We start from the raw sequence: 17162 nt of genomic DNA on the forward strand, positions 1-17162 counted from the left end.
AAATCCCTCCATTGCCTCGTCCCTCCCTATCTCTCTAACCTCCTCCAGCACTACAACCCTCCGCGATCTCTGTGTTCCTCCAATTCTAGCTTCTTGCGCATCCCCAATTTTAATCGCTCCACCATTGGCGGCCGTGCCTTCAGCTGCCTAGTCCCTGAGCTCTGGTATTCCCTCAGCTTCTCTACCTCACTTTAAGACGCTCCTTAAAACCTACCTCTTTGATCAAGCTTTTGATCACCTGTCCTAATATGGCTTGGTGTCAAATTTTGTTAATTGCTCCTGTGAAACGCCTTAGGATGTTTTACTACGTTAAAGGCGCTGTATAAATGCAAGTTGTTGATGATGGGGTGATATTGGCAATAAGGACATTCACTATGTCGACAGGGGCTGAATTCCAGAGGTGAGGTGAGAGCGACTGCCCTTGACATCAAGGCAGCATTTGACCGAGTGTGATATCAAGGAGCCCTAGTAAAACTGAAGTCAATGGGAATCGGGAGGAAAGCGCTCCACTGGCTGGAGTCATACCTAGCACAAAGGAAGATAGTTGTGGTGGTTGAAGGTCAATCATCACAGCTCCAGGACATTGCTGCAGGAGTTCCTCAGGGCAGTGTCCTAGGCCCAACCATCTTCAGCTGCTTTATCAATGACCTTCCCTCCAACATAAGGTCAGAAGTGGGGATGTTTGCTGATGACTGCAGTGTGTTTAGTGCCATTCACAACTCCTCAGATAATGAAGCAGTCCATGCCTGCATACAACAAGACCTGGACGACGTTCAGGCTTGGGCTGACAAGTGACGGGTAACATTCGCGCCACGCCAGTGCCAGGTAATGACTATCTCCAACAAGTGAGAGTCTAACCACCTCCCCTTGACATTCAATGACATTACCATTGCCGAATCCCCCACCATCAACTTCCAAGGGGTCACATTGACCAGAAACTTAACTGGACCAGCCACATAAATACAGTGACAACAAGAGCAGGTCAGAGGCTAGGTATTCTGCGGCGAGTGTCTCACCTCCTGACTCCCCAAAGCCTTTCCACCATCTACAAGGCACAAGTAAGGAGTGTGATGGAATACTCTCCTCTTGCCTGGATGAGTGCAACTCCAACAATACTAGAGAAGCTCGATACCATCCAGGACAAAGCAGCCCGCTTGATTGGCACCCCATCCATCACCTTAAACATTCACTCCCTCCACCACCGGCGCACCGTGGCTGCAGTGTGTACCATCTACAAGATGCACTGCAGCAACTCGCCAAGGCTGCTTCGGCAGCACCTCCCAAACCTGCGACCTCTTCCACCTAGAAGAACAAGGGCGGCAGGCGCATGGGAACACCACCACCTCCTCCAAGTTCCCCTCTAAGTCACACACCATCCTGACTTAGAAGTATATTGCTGATCCTTCATCTTCGCTGGGTCAAAATCCTGGAGCTCCCTACCTAACAGCACTGTGGGAGTACCTTCACCACACGGACTGCAGCAGTCCAGAAGGTGGCTCAACACCACCTTCTCAAGGGCAATTAGGTCTGGGCAATAAATGCTGGCCTTGCCAGCGAAGCCTACATCCCATAAACGAATAATTTAAAAAAAATTGTTTTAAAACAACCTTCTGTTGTTCACTTGAGTACTAACGAATTCAGTCTACTGATTATAATCATTTTATTCTTTAACTTCAGCATAAAAAGCAATTTACAAGTGGAGTATAGTCACAGAACATGAGAGCGTAGACATGCGTTCCTTCTCGTGCAGCTCGAACAAAGGAAAAAGCTTATATTTATACACTCTTAACCAAACTGGAAGTAGCCTTGCCTTTATTTGGTAGTCTCCAGTCAAAAGCACTGTCCTTCAGCCGATGCACACAAGTTTACATTTCTCGTACATCAACCTTTGGTAGTTTACATTCAATGTACCGTCCTTCAGCAGCCTCTTGCAAAGATTGCAATGGTGTGTGATGGGATGTTTACAGTATGGCAATACTATAAACATCCCATGGCCCTACTTTAAGATCCCAGAGCGACCCTTGTTCCAAATGATTCAAGGTTGAGCCATATTGGGGACAGTGATTTAACTTTATTCAGCACAAGCCAGGCTTAATACATCACAGTATCCGAGCAGCAGTTTACAGAGTATAATTGAGACTTATATTACCACTTATATTCTGGGTAGAAGCTGCGCCCGTGAGTAAGCTGCGCCCTGTATCTCTTGTCTCTCATCTCCTCGTCTGTCTGGTGTCTCCTTGATTCTCCCTGAAACTTTCTACTGTGTCTCTGAAATCTTCTACAATTTGTGGCTGTTAAGACCCCCTTCTTATACCCTTACTCTTGTTCAAAACCTATGGAGTCCTCCTGAGCCAATCACTGGCTGACACCCAAACCCAAAATCCAATCATAAAGATGCCACATTGGTAGCACCCTGGCTTACGCAGGTTTTTGGTCTGATGTCACTCTTAGACCATCTGTTTCTGACCAAGACTCATATCTGGGGTAGTTATGGCAATACAAAAGGAATATGTCTCCATAGGTTGAGATACGGCCCTTGCTGTTGGCCTTTGTTTTTATAATTCACTGCGGATGTTAGAACATTCCAACACAGTGGCAACTGCACCTAACCTTGGTTCCCAGGCTAGCTGTATTCTGTCTCATCGTTACTGTTGGCTCGTATCCAACTTTCACCCACAGCCTCACTATTCGACTATAGCAATCCTCTTTATCACCCCAGGTTGTCTGGTTAGAGCTTACTCGCAGACTTTTAATTATAAGCAAAAGGGTTGCATGTCATATATAATTCAGGTTATTATTGCATACAATTGATGATTACAGATTTTTATATTTAATTCTTACACACTATTATAAATCCATTACTGATGATTATAAGATACTGAGAAGATAGAAAAGCAAGTATTCTAAAAACCAACTAATCCATGGCTTGAGGGGAAGGAGCTCCTTTTCTGACCCCCTCACTCAATCTTATTTGTTATCCTTTTACAGGAGGTCTACTAAAGTTATTAGCACGTTGACCAAGCACCTACATTTAAAGCAACATATGGTGCAGAGTAAGAAAATCATAATACATGGACTTGAAAGATTCTCGAGCTCTCACTTTTAGGGTTGCAAAATTCCGGGAATTTTTGAAAGAGGAAACTTTCCATGGGAATTTGGGGAATTTATGGGAATTTTGAGTTTTTTTGCACACTGATGGTTTTTGTCTCTGACCCTTATTATCTTTGTCATCAAAATAGACATACTGTTCCATACAAATAAAAACAGACTTTCAAAACTTTATTTAGGTTTTAATTTTGAACTTTATTGAACCCCCACAAAAAAGACCCATCTAAAATAAAATAAAAAGAGCGTCAGCTTATTTAGCCTGTATTTTGTCCCTTTGAGTCTTCTACTCATGAGTCTTCTACTCATCATTGCTCCTCCTGATTCTCTGACGTGTCCATTTCCTCCTCTGTGTCACTGTCTAGCTGTGTGTTGGACACTTCTGTATCTGGCTCAATAAGTTGTAGGTTCGCCTGGATAGCCACCAGTTTCTCTACTCTCTTGTTCGTCAGCCTGTTGCGCACCTTTGTATGTGTATTCCCCAAAAGTGACCAGTTTCGTTCAGAGGCCGCTGATGAAGGTGGGATTTGGAGTATCACCGATGCAATGGGTGACAGGGCCTCAGATGCACAAAGTCCCTTCCAACAGGTATGTGCACTGATATGCTTGCATGAGTCCCATATCCCGTCCCCATTCCAAAGACCTTGCTTGGTAGAGAACTTTGCCAGACTTCCCAGAACTTTGCCCACGTCCAGATTGAGGTGGCGTGAGAGGGTAGAAATCACACTCTAAGCGCTGTTGATCTGTTCGCCATAAAGTATTGGTCTCCAAACATGCTTTGGGTCCAGCATGTATGCTGCAGCATGAATCGGCTTGACACAAGATTCTTGACGTGTCTGTATGAATTGAACAATTGCCTTCTCCTCTGCTTTGAGCAGCAGGGGTGTGGATAGGGCAATGCTGATTTGTTCCTTTAAATCAGCAAAAAGCCTGAGAACATCTGACAAGACAGCGTCATCTCCTTCAATCTGAGCAATTGCAGATGCTACTGGTGGGAGTAGTTTAAGGCGGCTAACCACTCTCCCAAAACACATCATCCAGCAGTATTTTCTTGATGGTGGTTTCCATATCCCCAGACTAGGATATTGCCATTTCTTGCAGCGACTCCTTACCCTCCAGAAGGCTGTTGTACATTATGACAACGCCACACTATCTAATGTTGCTGGGCAGCTTCAGTGTGGTGTTCTTGTTCTTTGTTGTCAGCTTGGAGTTGTAGGTTGCTGCAACTACCTGTTTTCCCCAGACATACTTAACAACTTGCTTGGCTCTCTTGTACAGTGTTTCCATGGTTCTCAAACCCATGATGGTCCTTGAGGAGCAGGTTGAGCCCATGAGCTGCGCATGTACACAGTCTTTCTGTCTTTAATGCCTGGGGTAAAATGCTTCCACACATCCGACGGTAAACGTGGCATTGTTCTATGCAGAGAAATAAAGGGCATTCGTTTCTGTGTCGAACTGCAGTCGATCAGCACGATTGCAACAGGGTGAGTAAATTTTTCCTGATGCTCCATGTGATGGAAGCATAACCTGTGCACGCACGATGCTACATCAGCAATAGAGGGAGCTAATCACTCATCCAACCAATCAGGACACATTTGTTCACAGACACACAAAACTTGTAATTATTAAAACAAGCCAAGTAAAAAGATAAACATATATTGATTAAGAAATTCCTTAATAATTAAGATTCCATCTCTGTTAGTAATTTTAAGAGAGGACCTGTGGGGGAAAAAAATGAAAAATACAAAAAAAAATAATTATGCTAGCATTCGCTTTTTTGGGCAAAATTCCCAAGCTAAACTTGCCGTGGAAAATTTCCGGAAACTTTCCACTCCTTCGCAACCCTACTCACTTTACTCATATCCATCTTGTGGATAATTATTGCTAAATATGATTTCTCCTTAGCCCTCAATTGTCCCAATCCAAATTCTGTCGCTCTCCGCTTCAACTTCAATCCCTCTGACAGGTATCAGTGTGTTTAACTCTATCCTGATTGTTTTATTAATTAGATAGTTTCTCTATAGAGTGTTTTTTTTTAAAATAAAAAATAAATAAAATTTAAAAAAAATTGTTTATGGGATGTGGGCGTCGCTGGCAAGGCCAGCATTTATTGCCCATCCCTAATTGCCCTTGAGAAGGTGGTGGTGAGCCGCCGCCTTGAACCGCTGCAGTCCATGTGGTGAAGGTACTCCCACAGTGCTGTTAGGGAGGGAGTTCCAGGATTTTGACCCGGCGATATACTTCTAAGTCATGATGGTGTGTGTGACTTGGAGGTGGTGGTGTTCCGATGCGCCTGCTGCCCTTGTCCTTCTAGGTGGAAGAGGTCGCGGGTTTGAAGGTGCTGCCGAAGAAGCCTTGGCGAGTTGCTGCAGTGCAGAAAAAAAAAAAAAAAGCAGCACGGTGGCATAGTGGTTAGCACTGTTGCCTCACAGCGCCAGGGACCCGGGTTCGAATCCGGCCTCGGGCGACTGTCTGTGTGGAGTTTGCACATTCTCCCCGTGTTTGCGTGGGTTTCCTCCGGGTGCTCCGGTTTCCTCCCACAGTCCAAAAATGTGCGGGTTAGGTTGATTGGCTATGATAAATTGACCCTTAGTGTTAGGGGGATTAAATACGTGGGGTTACGGGGATAGGGTGGGATATGTGTCGGTGCAGGCTCGATGGGCTGAAATGGCCTCTATCTGCACTGTGGGGTTTCTGTGATTCTGTGATCTTGTAGATGGTACACACTGCAGCCACGGTATGCCGGTGGTGGAGGGAGTGAATGTTTAAGGTGATGGATGGGGTGCCAATCAAGCGGGCTGCTTTGTCCTGGATGGTGTTGAGCTTCTTGAGTGTTGTTGGAGCTGCACTCATCCAAGCAAGTGGAGAGTATTCCATTACATTCCTTACTTGAGCCTTGTAGATGGTGGAAAGGCTTTGGGGAGTCAGGAGGTGAGATACTTGCCGCAGAATACCTAGCCTCTGACCTGCTCTTGTTGCCACAGTATTTATGGTCCAGTTAAGTTTCTGGTCAATGGTTACCCCCAGGATGTTGATGGGGGATTCGGCAATGGTAATACCGTTGAATGTCAAGGGGCGGTGGTTAGACTCTCACTTGTTGGAGATAGTGATTGCCTGGCACTTCTGTGGCGCGAATGTTACCTGCCACTTATCAGCCCAAGCCTGAACGTCGTCCAGGTCTTGTTGCATGCGGGCATGGACTGCTTCATTATTTGAGGAGTTGTGAATGGCGCTGAACACTGTGGAGTCATCAGCGAACATCCCCATTTCTGACCTGTTGGAGGGAAGGTCCTTGATGAAGCAGCTGAAGATGGTTGGGCCTAGGACACTGCCCTGAGGAACTCCTGCAGCGATGTCCTCGGGCTGTGATGATTGACCTTCAACCACCACAACCACCTTCCTTTCTGCTAGGTATGACTCCAGCCAGTGGAGCATTTTCCCCCTGATTCCCATTGACTTCAGTTTTACTAGGGCTCCAAGATGCCACACTCTGTCAAATGCTGCCTTGACGTCAAAGGCAGTCACTTTCACCTCACCGCTGAAATCCAGCTCCTTTGTCCATGTTTGGTCCAAGGTTGTAATGAGGTCGGGAGTCGAGTGGTCTTGGCGGAACCCAAACTGGGCATTAGCGAGCAGGTTGCCATAAACAGAGGGACAACCATTAAATCTAAGAAAAGAGTATATACAAATTATATGAATGTATATTTATACACTCAGGGATATATCTGTTTATACACTGTATGGATAGACCTGCGTTTATGTGTTCAACCATAAATGTTTTTCGATGCTTTGGCAACATAAGATGTACCTTGTCATGCCAATAAAGCGATTTGAATTGAATTGAGTAAGTGCTGCTCGATAGCACTGTCAATGACACCTTCCATCACTTTGATGATTGAGTGTAGATTGATGGGGCGGTAATTGGCCGGGTTGGATTTGTCCTGCTTTTTGTGGACAGGACCTACCTGGGCAGTTTACCACATTGTCGGATAGATGCCAGTGTTGTAGCTGTACTAGAACAGCTTGGCTAGAGGCGTGGCTAGTTCTGGAGCACAAGTCTTCAGCACGATAGCCGGGATGTTGTCTGGGCCCACAGCCTTTACTGTATCCAGTGGGCTCAGCCAGTGTGTCAGTGCTTTAAAAGTTACCTCACTCTCCTAAGCCATATTAACCATTTCATGTCGTCCTGTTGCCAAGTAACTGAGTATGTCTTAGACCCGTTCTTCAGTGCAAATTCACGATGCATTTACGCATGCTAATTGCTTCATACGGAACAAATCACATCTGCACACACATCCCAATATCATGCCACACATGCCATCCAATACAAGCCATTCTTGGGCTTTCAGGCGATCTTATCAAAAGTTCGTGAGGTGTCTGGAGATCTTTGCTCATCTTCCACTGCACGGTCCCAATGTCTCTGATAGTGGCCAGACTATCTCATTCAGTTTTCTTTCAATGTTCACAGGCAAGGGCACAAATATCTTCAAGGGAAAGCTATCAATTTACTATTGTGAACTGCACTTTCCTGACTTTCACGAGAATGTTCGGAAAATTCCATTTTGTGGTATAATGAAACATTTCCTGTTTCTATCTTGCATCTCAAGTCACTTCTTATTCCATTTTAAACATCCCATCAATTACCATCCAACTCATTCATGAGCACTGGAGGAACTTTACTGTCCAATACAGTATTAAAGATAGAAAACATAGATCAAACATTCCCACTTGGTTTAAGTTATTAACACATTTTATTTTTTATAACCCACTATATTTTGCCTGCGTCTATTATATCAGTTCAAAATGGTCCCAAATCCAATTGTTGAACTGACAGGTTTTGTCAGTGTTCAATTTATATCCCTAAAAACTTTCTTCTTTAATACACAGCAATGGCAGAACCACATAGACTGCTTTCCACCAGTTCATTTTAATGAAAATTTGACTCTCCCCTTAAATGTCAGTAAGATTTTCCCTCCTTGAGTGCTTGAAACAGCAACTCATATCAATTTTATTTTTATCAATTTTTCTTATTTCCAATTTCAGAAACAGGTTTGGTGGTTTACATGGTGTTTTAACATTAGAGACGGAAGTGCTCGCAATTAGTTTACAAGGTAACTTCCATATCTCCCCTTCTCGAGCTATCTGTTTTGGAAAATAACACGTGACCCTGAATGGATGAAGTCTGAGTCTGAGCTTTTGAAAGGCAAAGCCTTGCGCCCAAAACGTCACTGTGCTGTGATATTTGACATCTGCAGATACATTCTTAAAACTGCTGGATGTCTTGCTATGCCATCAATGCTCATGCGGTCTGGAAAACCATGGTCACCTATTTAAAAACAAAAGTACACAGAGAATCATAATATTCCTTCTGTCACCATGGGAAATTATCCATTTAAGATTAAGAAACTTAAAATTTAATACTGTCCAATATCTTTAAATTGAATTCAGCAATACAAAAGCTGTGTGGCAAACCAAAAAAAAAAGCTCTCAGCGGAAATGGTTAACTCCTTTGCAGGTTTATAAGGCGGCGAAGCAAAATCTCGTCCGACACACACCATTGCGTCACTTCACGTAAATTTAAAAATAACTTTTCCGATCGAAACTTTTTTTTTTTTACAAGTCTTCAAAACTTCCTTAAAAATTAAAAATCCATTAAAACAGCAGAAATCATTAGTAAAGCTGTCATTAACTTTAAATAAAACATTTTCATCAGGGAAGACAGCATTTTAGATTAAACTCCAATTGTTTTTAAACTTTTTAGCATTTTTTATAAGAGGTTTCCAACTCCAACATTAAAAAACCAAAATGTTTAACAAGCAGAATCATCCCTAAGGTCCTAAAATTCCAATTCAAACCATGAAACATTTAAGAAATTCAAAACTGCCAATGTGAAAGCCTCCCGTCCAGAACTAGAAACCTTCACACAATTTAAAATAATAACCAGAATTTCACTGTGGTCGCAATGAAAGTTGGGTTTTCACAATTTAATAGTTAGTCAACCTCCATTAATTCCAATTTAATTCAGACCAATATTTTTAAAAAGCTAAACATGATACAGAACAGATAAAACAAAACAAAATAGCACATGCTTACAGAAAACAGTAAATTACAGCATCCTTTTTTTTTCTTCAGGCGACTTTCCAAATGACTGTAAAATACTGAATATAACTGGAAGAAAATTAGTTTTCAAATTTAAACAAAAATAAAATCAAAGTGCTTTGGAAATTTCAAATTAAGTACCAGGCACCATGGCAACTGTAACTTTAAGGCTGAATCTTGGACTGAAACTTATCTTTTGTTAAACAGAACTTTTGTTTTTGCTTTTCTCAGCCTTTCCCCACCAGCATTTTTAGCTTAAATTGTAGTTCAAAGTTTTTTTTTCCCCAATTCTGGGTGCACAATGTTAAATTAAAATGAACATACTCAACACATTCACGCAACTTAGAAATATTGATTCCTGTAATGGGTTATGAACTCCAAGAGTACCAAATTTTGTGTGATACTCCCCGGTTGTGAGCCCAAGAATACATACGAACATACATACAAATTAGGAGCAGGAGTAGGCCACTCGGCCCCTCGAGCCTGCTCTGCCATTCAATAAGACCATGGCTGATCTGACTACTCCACATTCCCACCCTACCCCGATAGCCTTTCACCCCCTTGCTTATCAAGAATCTATATTCACAGTTTAAATCAGTTCAAAAACCAAAAACATGACTCAAGTATCTCAAAAATAATAACGTGTGTGTATATACGTAGAGCAGACAATTAACAAACTTAAATCAACAAATGCTTGCAGGAAAGACATCAATTAAAAATGCTTCCAAAGTCCAAGATAAGACTACAAAAGATTAAACGGCTTTCAGCTTTGTGCACAGAAAAGTGGGTGGACCTAAAACAAATATAACAGACACTTTTTTTTAAAGAGAAACTTTCAGACAAAAGAAATACTGTAACTACTTAAACATTCATAGTCAGGAAAACTTTCACACAACTGAAATTCCAGCATCCTTTAAGGTTCCTTTCACTCAGTAATCTTGTTTTATTTTTCTCGGCAAAGAAGCTGGCAGCGTGTACCATCAGCTTCAGTGACGCTTTCAACTTCACGTTTTCTTTTTTCTGCCTTTTAAACTGTCGTCTCAGCAGCTTATTCCCTAATTCCCTGTTTCTTCCCTTCATTTGCCGAGTTCCCAGAATCTTGGTTTCTAGCTGCTGGCTTTCTTTTTCCCTCTATTATTTTCTGCGTTACCAAATGTTCCCCTTCTCTTATTCTTTGCACTTCTAAATATTTCCCTTCTCTTACTTCACCGCGCTGCACACAGAAATGGGCTGCATAGCCTAACAATGACCTCCCTTTGTCTAATTCGCCCTTTCCCAGAGACACTTGGCTCTGGACCCTCTCTGTCTGATATGAGTCTGCTCTGGACTTGTCAAAAACGATACTAAATCAGTTGGCTTGCTCAACTTCTGTCAAGCCCGCCATTTCTGCTAACTTGTTGCTATTACTACTGGTACGTCACAGTGACCTACACCCCCCCCCTCGAAGGTTTTCCATCCTTAACTGAATAGGTCGCACTAACCACGCCAGTCCTCGGATCTTGCCTGCACCGAATAGTTTCTAAAAGAATCGGCTGTCAATCAACCTACTGGCTGGCTTACCAATTTATAAGACCCCAGAGGGACTCTGGTTCCAAATGATTCGAGGTTGACCTGTATTGGAGACAGTGATTTAACTTTATTCAGCACAAGCAAGACATTACAGTATTCGAGCAATAGTTTACAGAGTATAATTGAGATTTACTCTCAGACTTTTAATTATAAGCAAAAGGGTTACATGTCATATATAATTCAGATTATCAATGCATACAGTTTATGATTACTGACTTTTATGTTTAATTCTTACACATGATTATAAATCTATTACTGGTTGTAAGATAGTAAAGCAAGTATTCTAAAAGCCAACTAATCCATGATAATCTTACACTACTTCAATCTTGAACACTGGCTGTTGCTCAGTGAAATCTTTATCTCTATCTATCTCTCTCTAATGGTGCCAACCACCTATTTTTCCCATACTGAATGAACTAAACATGAACACCTTTCGGAAGCTGAATTAATCGAGTTTCATATGCCAACATGTCCTTTTTTTTCCCCCCCGATTGGTTACGTTACTTCTTGGCAAAGTGTTCTATATCCTCCTTTGTCTTTAATAATCCTGGCTTCCTCTTAGTGTCCTTGCTATCTCCTTACCTTTCCTTATATTTTCTGTGTCCCTTATCGACTTTCTTGCACAGCATAATGCAATGACCAGAATCCCCAAAAGCTATTTTCTGTGCGACCAATCCCATCTGGCAGAGAGCAGTGTGTTTAACTCCATCCTGATTATTTCAAAATTGTTTTCTCTATGGAGTATATGTCGGTGCTTTCATGATTGAAGAAGTTGTCTACTCTCCTGAGCCACATTAGCCATTTCATGTTGTGCTGTTGTCGATAACTGAGCATGTCTGAGACCCGTTCTTCGGTGCAAATTCAACATGTATTCCTGCATGCTAGTTACTTCACACATCACACATTTACATTTGCACACACCATGTCCCAGTACCATGCCACACGACATCTGATCCAAGCCATTCTCGGGCTTTCAGGCGATCTTCTCAAAAGATCGGGAGGTGTCTGGCCATCTTTGCTCATCTTCCCCTGCATGGTCCCGATGTCTCGGATAGTGGCCAAGCTATCAAATGCAGTTTTCTTATTCAATATAGGCAATGACACAAACATCTCTAAGAGAAAGCTTAGCAACTTGCTACATTTCCTTGATTTTCACAAGAATGTACATTAATACCAGATTGCACCCAGGTGATTTATGCCAATTCACCTAAGAACAATGATTTTAGACAAATTCCTATTTGGTGATGTAACTTTCCTGTTTTCATCTTCTATCTTCACTCACTTCCTCTCATTCAATTTTATACAGTTATCTCTTCTCTTCTTAGGCAGTCCCTCAGAACTGAGGATGACTTGCTTCCACATTAAAAAATTAGTTTGCAAGTGACTGATGAGTCCAATGCGGGACCTACAGCCTCTGTCACAGGTGGGGCAGACGGTGGTTGAAGGGGCGGGTGGGTGGGGTGCTTGGGTTGATGTGCACTCCTTGCGCTGCCTGCGCTTGGCTTCCGCTTGCTCCCGGCGAAGAGACTCGGTGTTCGGCGCCTTCCCATATGCTTCTCCACTTTGTGCGGTCTTGGGCCAGGGGTTCCTGATGCACTATCAACAACGCCAAAGACTACGAGTTGAACTTATACGAAGTAGGCTTTTATTGACTAAGAACTGGAGCATGCCTCTGCTAGTGGATCCATCCTAAGAGCTCCCGGGGGAAGGGTGGTGAGTCACCTTTATACCCGGGCGTAGGGGTGGAGCCAGGGGCGGAGACATGCCCGGACCTGTACAGAGTTAACAGTGGTTTACCACACAGACATGTACAGAGTTAGCAGTGGTTTACCACATTCACCCCTCGTTTAAAAAAGAGTCCGGCAGGGTGAAGTGTTTCAAAAGTTCGTATACGAAAGTCTCTCCGGGGGTCTTGTCTGCCGTAATGATCTTCGTGGTGCCGGTTGCGGCGGTTCTTTGCCCGCGGCCGCTTCTCGCGTGGGACGGAGCACTGGCGTGTCGTCCTCTCGGGGTAGGGATGGCACCGGCATGTCGTCAGTTCGTGGTAGACACCCCGGTGGTGCGTCGTGGGTAGTGGTGATGGGTGGAGGTAGTGGATGGTGATCGATGGTGTTTCGGGTGGTACCTGAGGGTGCGAGGTCTTGAATTGAGACTGTGTCCTCCCGCCCGTCAGGATACGCCACGTAGGCGTACTGTGGGTTGGCGTGGAGGAGGTGAACCTTTTCGACCAGGGGGTCCGTCTTATGGCTCCTCACGTGTTTCCTGAGCAGGACGGGTCCCGGAGACGTCAGCCATGGCGGTAGTGATGTCCCCGAGGTGGATTTCCTGGGGAAGACGAACATCTTCTCGTGAGGGGTGGCGTTTGTGGCAGTACAGAGCAGTGATCGTATGGAGTGGAGCGCATCGGGGAGGACATCTTGCCAGCGGGAGATTGGGAGGCCCTTGGATTTTAGGGCAAGTATGGCGGTCTTCCATACCGTTGCGTTCTCCCTCTACCTGTCCGTTACCCTGGGGGTTGTAGCTGGTAGTCCTGCTCGTGGCTATGCCCTTCTCGAGCAGGTACTGGCGCAGCTCGTCGCTCATGAACGACGAGCCCCTGTCGCTGTGGATGTAATTGGGGAAGCCAAATATGGCGAACAGGCCGTTGAGGCACCTGATGACTGTGGCGCTGGTCATGTCCGGGCAGGGGATGGCGAAGGGGAAATGGGAGTACTCGTCAATAATATTGAGGAAGTACGTGTTGCGGTCAGAGGAGGGAAGGGGCCCCTTGAAATCGACGCTGAGACGTTCGAAGGGGCGTGTGGCTTTAATCAGGTGTGCCCTGTCTGGCCTATAAAAATGCGGTTTGCATTCGGCGCAGACCTGGCAGTTCCAGGTCATGGTCCTGACCTCCTCGATGGAGTAAGGCAGGTTTCGAGCTTTAATAAAATGGAAGAACCTGGTGACCCCCGGGTGGCAGAGATCATTGTGGAGGGTCCATAGCCTATCGACTTGTGCGTTGGCACATGTCCCACGGGATAGGGCGTCTGGGGGCTCATTAAGTTTCCCGGGCCGGTATAAGATATCGTAGTTGTAGGTGGATAACTCGATCCTCCACCGCAATATCTTATCATTTTGGATTTTCCCCCTTTGTCTGTTGTTAAACATAAATGCTACTGACCGTTGGTCAGCGAGCAGGGTGAAACGTTTACCGGCCAGGTAATGCCTCCAGTGCCGTACAGCCTCCACTATCGCCTGGGCCTCCTTCTCGACTGAGGAGTGTCGCATTTCGGGGCCCTGGAGGGTCCGTGAAAAGAAGGCCACGGGTCTCCCCGCCTGGTTAAGGGTTGCGGCTAGGGCGAAGTCGGATGCATCGCTCTCCACTTGGAAAGGGATGGATTCATCCACTGCGTGCATTGTGGCCTTCGCAGTGTCCTCTTTTATGAGGGTGAAGGCCGCACGGGCCTCTGCCGTCAGGGGGAAGGAGGTTGACTTGATGAGGGGCCGGGCTTTGTCCGCATAGTTGGGCACCCACTGGGCGTAGTAAGAGAAGAACCCTAGGCATCTCTTCAGGGCTTTTAGGCAGTGGGGGAGGGGTAGTTCCAGGAGGGGGTGCATTCGGTCGGGGTCGGGGCCGATGACTCAGTTTTCCACCATGCAGCCGAGAATAACGAGGCGCGTGGTGCGGAACATACATTTTTCTTTGTTGTATGTCAGATTCAGCCATTGGGCCGTACGGAGGAATTTTTCTAGGTTGGCGTCGTGGTCATGCCGGTCATGGCCGCAGATGGTGACGTTGTCTAGCTAGGAGAAGGTGGCCTGCAGCGCGTTCTGGTCAACCATCCGGTCCATCTCCCTTTGGAAGACCGAGACCCCGTTGGTGACGCCGAAGGGGACTCGGAGGAAGTGGTAGAGGCGACCGTCAGCCTCGAAGGCCGTGTACTGGCGGTCCTCAGGCCTGATGGGGAGCTGGTGGTATGCCGACTTCAGATCAATCGTCGAGAATACCCGGTATTGTGCTATCTGGTTGACCATGTCAGATATGCGGGGAAGTGGGTATGCGTCTAATTGCGTGTATCGATTGATCGTCTGGCTGTAATCAATAACCAGGCGCTGTTTTTCGCCGGTCTTCACTACCACCACTTGGGCTCGCCATGGGCTGGTGCTGCCGTCGATAATCCCTTCCCTCAGGAGTCTTTCTACTTCTGATTTAATAAAGCTCCTATCCCCGGCACTGTACCGCCTGCTTTTAGTAGCAATTGGCTTGCAGTCTTTGGCGAGGTTAGCGAACAACGGGGGGGGGGGGTTTGACCTTCAGGGTGGACAGGCTGCATACTTTGCGCGGCGCCGTGTTTAAATTCTGCCGGCTGCAGACTGTAAGTGGGGGCAGGGGCCCGCCATATGCCATCGTGACGCTCTCCAGATGGCACTGGAAGTCTAATCCTAGCAGTACGGGAGCGCAGAGCTGTGGCAGGACGAGGAATTTAAAATCTCTGTACTCCACGCCGTTCACTGTCAGAGTCGCTACACAGTAGCCGCCGACGTCCGCCGTATGGGACTTTGAGGCCATAAAGACCTGGTGGCGTGTGGGCATAACCGATAGGGAGTAGCGTCGCACCGTGTCGGGGTGGATGAAGCTCTCCGTGCTTCCGCAGTCGAAAAGGCAATTTGTGGCATGGCCATTTACCTTTACGTTCATCATGGACCTGGCTAGTTGATGGGGCCTAGATTGGTCCAGGGTGATGGAGGCCATCGTCGAGGTCGGTGGGTCGCTGTAGTATTCGCCCGCGCCGGGGGCCTGGTCCCGAAATGGTGTCCAAGATGGCGGCTCCCCCGCGGCTGGTGGTGCCCAAAATGGCGGCCCGCACGGCTCAGACGTGGTTGGTGGGGTCCAAAATGGCGGCCTGCACGGTTCACATGCGGCGCTGCTGGAATTGGGGGTCAATTTCGCCCTGCACACTCTCGCGTAGTGGCCTTTCTTGCCGCATTTGGAGCAGGTCGCGTCCTTTGCTGGGCATTGCTGTCTGGGGTGCTTGGCCTGGCCGCAGAAGTAGCATTTCTGGCCTCTGGTCATTGCAGCTGTAGTTGGGCTGCTGGCGGCTTGTGGCCTTACCGGGTCCCAAGATGGCTGCTCCCATGACATCCACGTGGCCATCCGGTCAGGGGGGGTAGGCATCCATGTTCTGGAGGGCCACGTCTAACGAGTTGGCGAGGGCCACCGTCTTCTGCAGGTCGAGCCCCCTCTGTTCCAGCAGCCTCTGCCGTGTATAGTTGGACCTGATGCCGGCTACGGAGGCGTCTCGGATCAGGTCTTCCGTGCATTCCTTGGCCGTCACCGCTTTGCAATTACAGGCCCGGCCGAGGACTCTCAGTGCCAGTAAATATTCGGCGCCCGATTCCTCGGGGCGCTGTTTTCGGGTAGCCAGGTGGTGTCTGGCGTAGACCTCGTTAACAGGCCTCACGTATTGTTCCTTTAGCGTCGCGATGGCGGCCGCGTAAGTTGTGGTGTCTCGGATGATTGAGTAGACTCGGTGGCTCACCCGTGAGTTCAAGACAAGCCGTTTCGTGTCATCTGTAGTGACGGTAGTGCTGGAGGCCTCCAGGAAGGCTTCGAAACAGTTCAGCCAATGTTCAAAGTTATTGGCTGCATCTGCTGCTTGAGGATCCAGGTCTAAACGTTCCGGCTTCAAGATTTGCTCCATGTCGAAAATTTAGTCAATAAAATTGATGTACTATCAACAACACCAAAGACTACGAGTTGAACTTATACGAAGTAGGCTTTTATTGACTAAGAACTGGAGCATGCCTCTGCTAGTGGATCCATCCTAAGAGCTCCCGGGGGAAGGGTGGTGAGTCACCTTTATACCCGGGCTTAGGGGTGGAGCCAGGGGCGGAGACATGCCCGGACCTGTACAGAGTTAGCAGTGGTTTACCACAGTTCCCAGGTGTCGGTGGGGATGTTCTCACCATTTCCTTCATGAGCCCCAGAGGAAGTTTTCTGTCTGAGACAATATTATCATAATATCTTTAAAACATAGATCAAATGTTCCCACTTGGTCCAAGTTTTAACACGTTTTTGTTCATTCTGCTTAAACTCTTATTGGACTTTTTAGTCCCAAAAATATGCCAGACCAGTACAGTCTGCAAGATGAAAGATGTTAGTTACCTTTAACACAGCAGTCTCCCCCCAAAAAAGTTCTTCCTGAATACATAGTTTGGATGGAACCACGTAGACTAGACCTTTTCAAAAATAAAATTTGATAATCCCCTTAAATTTCAGATAAATTTCCCTTCCCGAGTGCTTGAGCAGCAACTCTTATCAATTTATCTAATCGATTTTAATTTCACAAACAAATTTTGCCCAGGCTTTGTGATTTTACAAAGAAGATGAAAGTAACAATTGTGCTTGG

At 46.0% G+C, this 17162-nt stretch overlaps 1 protein-coding gene across 1 annotated transcript in view; it reads left to right on the forward strand.

The window, feature by feature from the left end:
• Window positions 1-17162, forward strand: part of enah (ENAH actin regulator) — a 286829-nt gene that overhangs the window by 188185 nt on the left and 81482 nt on the right. The window lies entirely within an intron of this gene.

Source organism: Somniosus microcephalus, chromosome 9 (assembly GCF_052327205.1).
Source record: "Somniosus microcephalus isolate GS21.2 chromosome 9, FLI_Smic_1.0, whole genome shotgun sequence".
NCBI classification, from domain to species: Eukaryota; Metazoa; Chordata; class Chondrichthyes; order Squaliformes; family Somniosidae; genus Somniosus; species Somniosus microcephalus.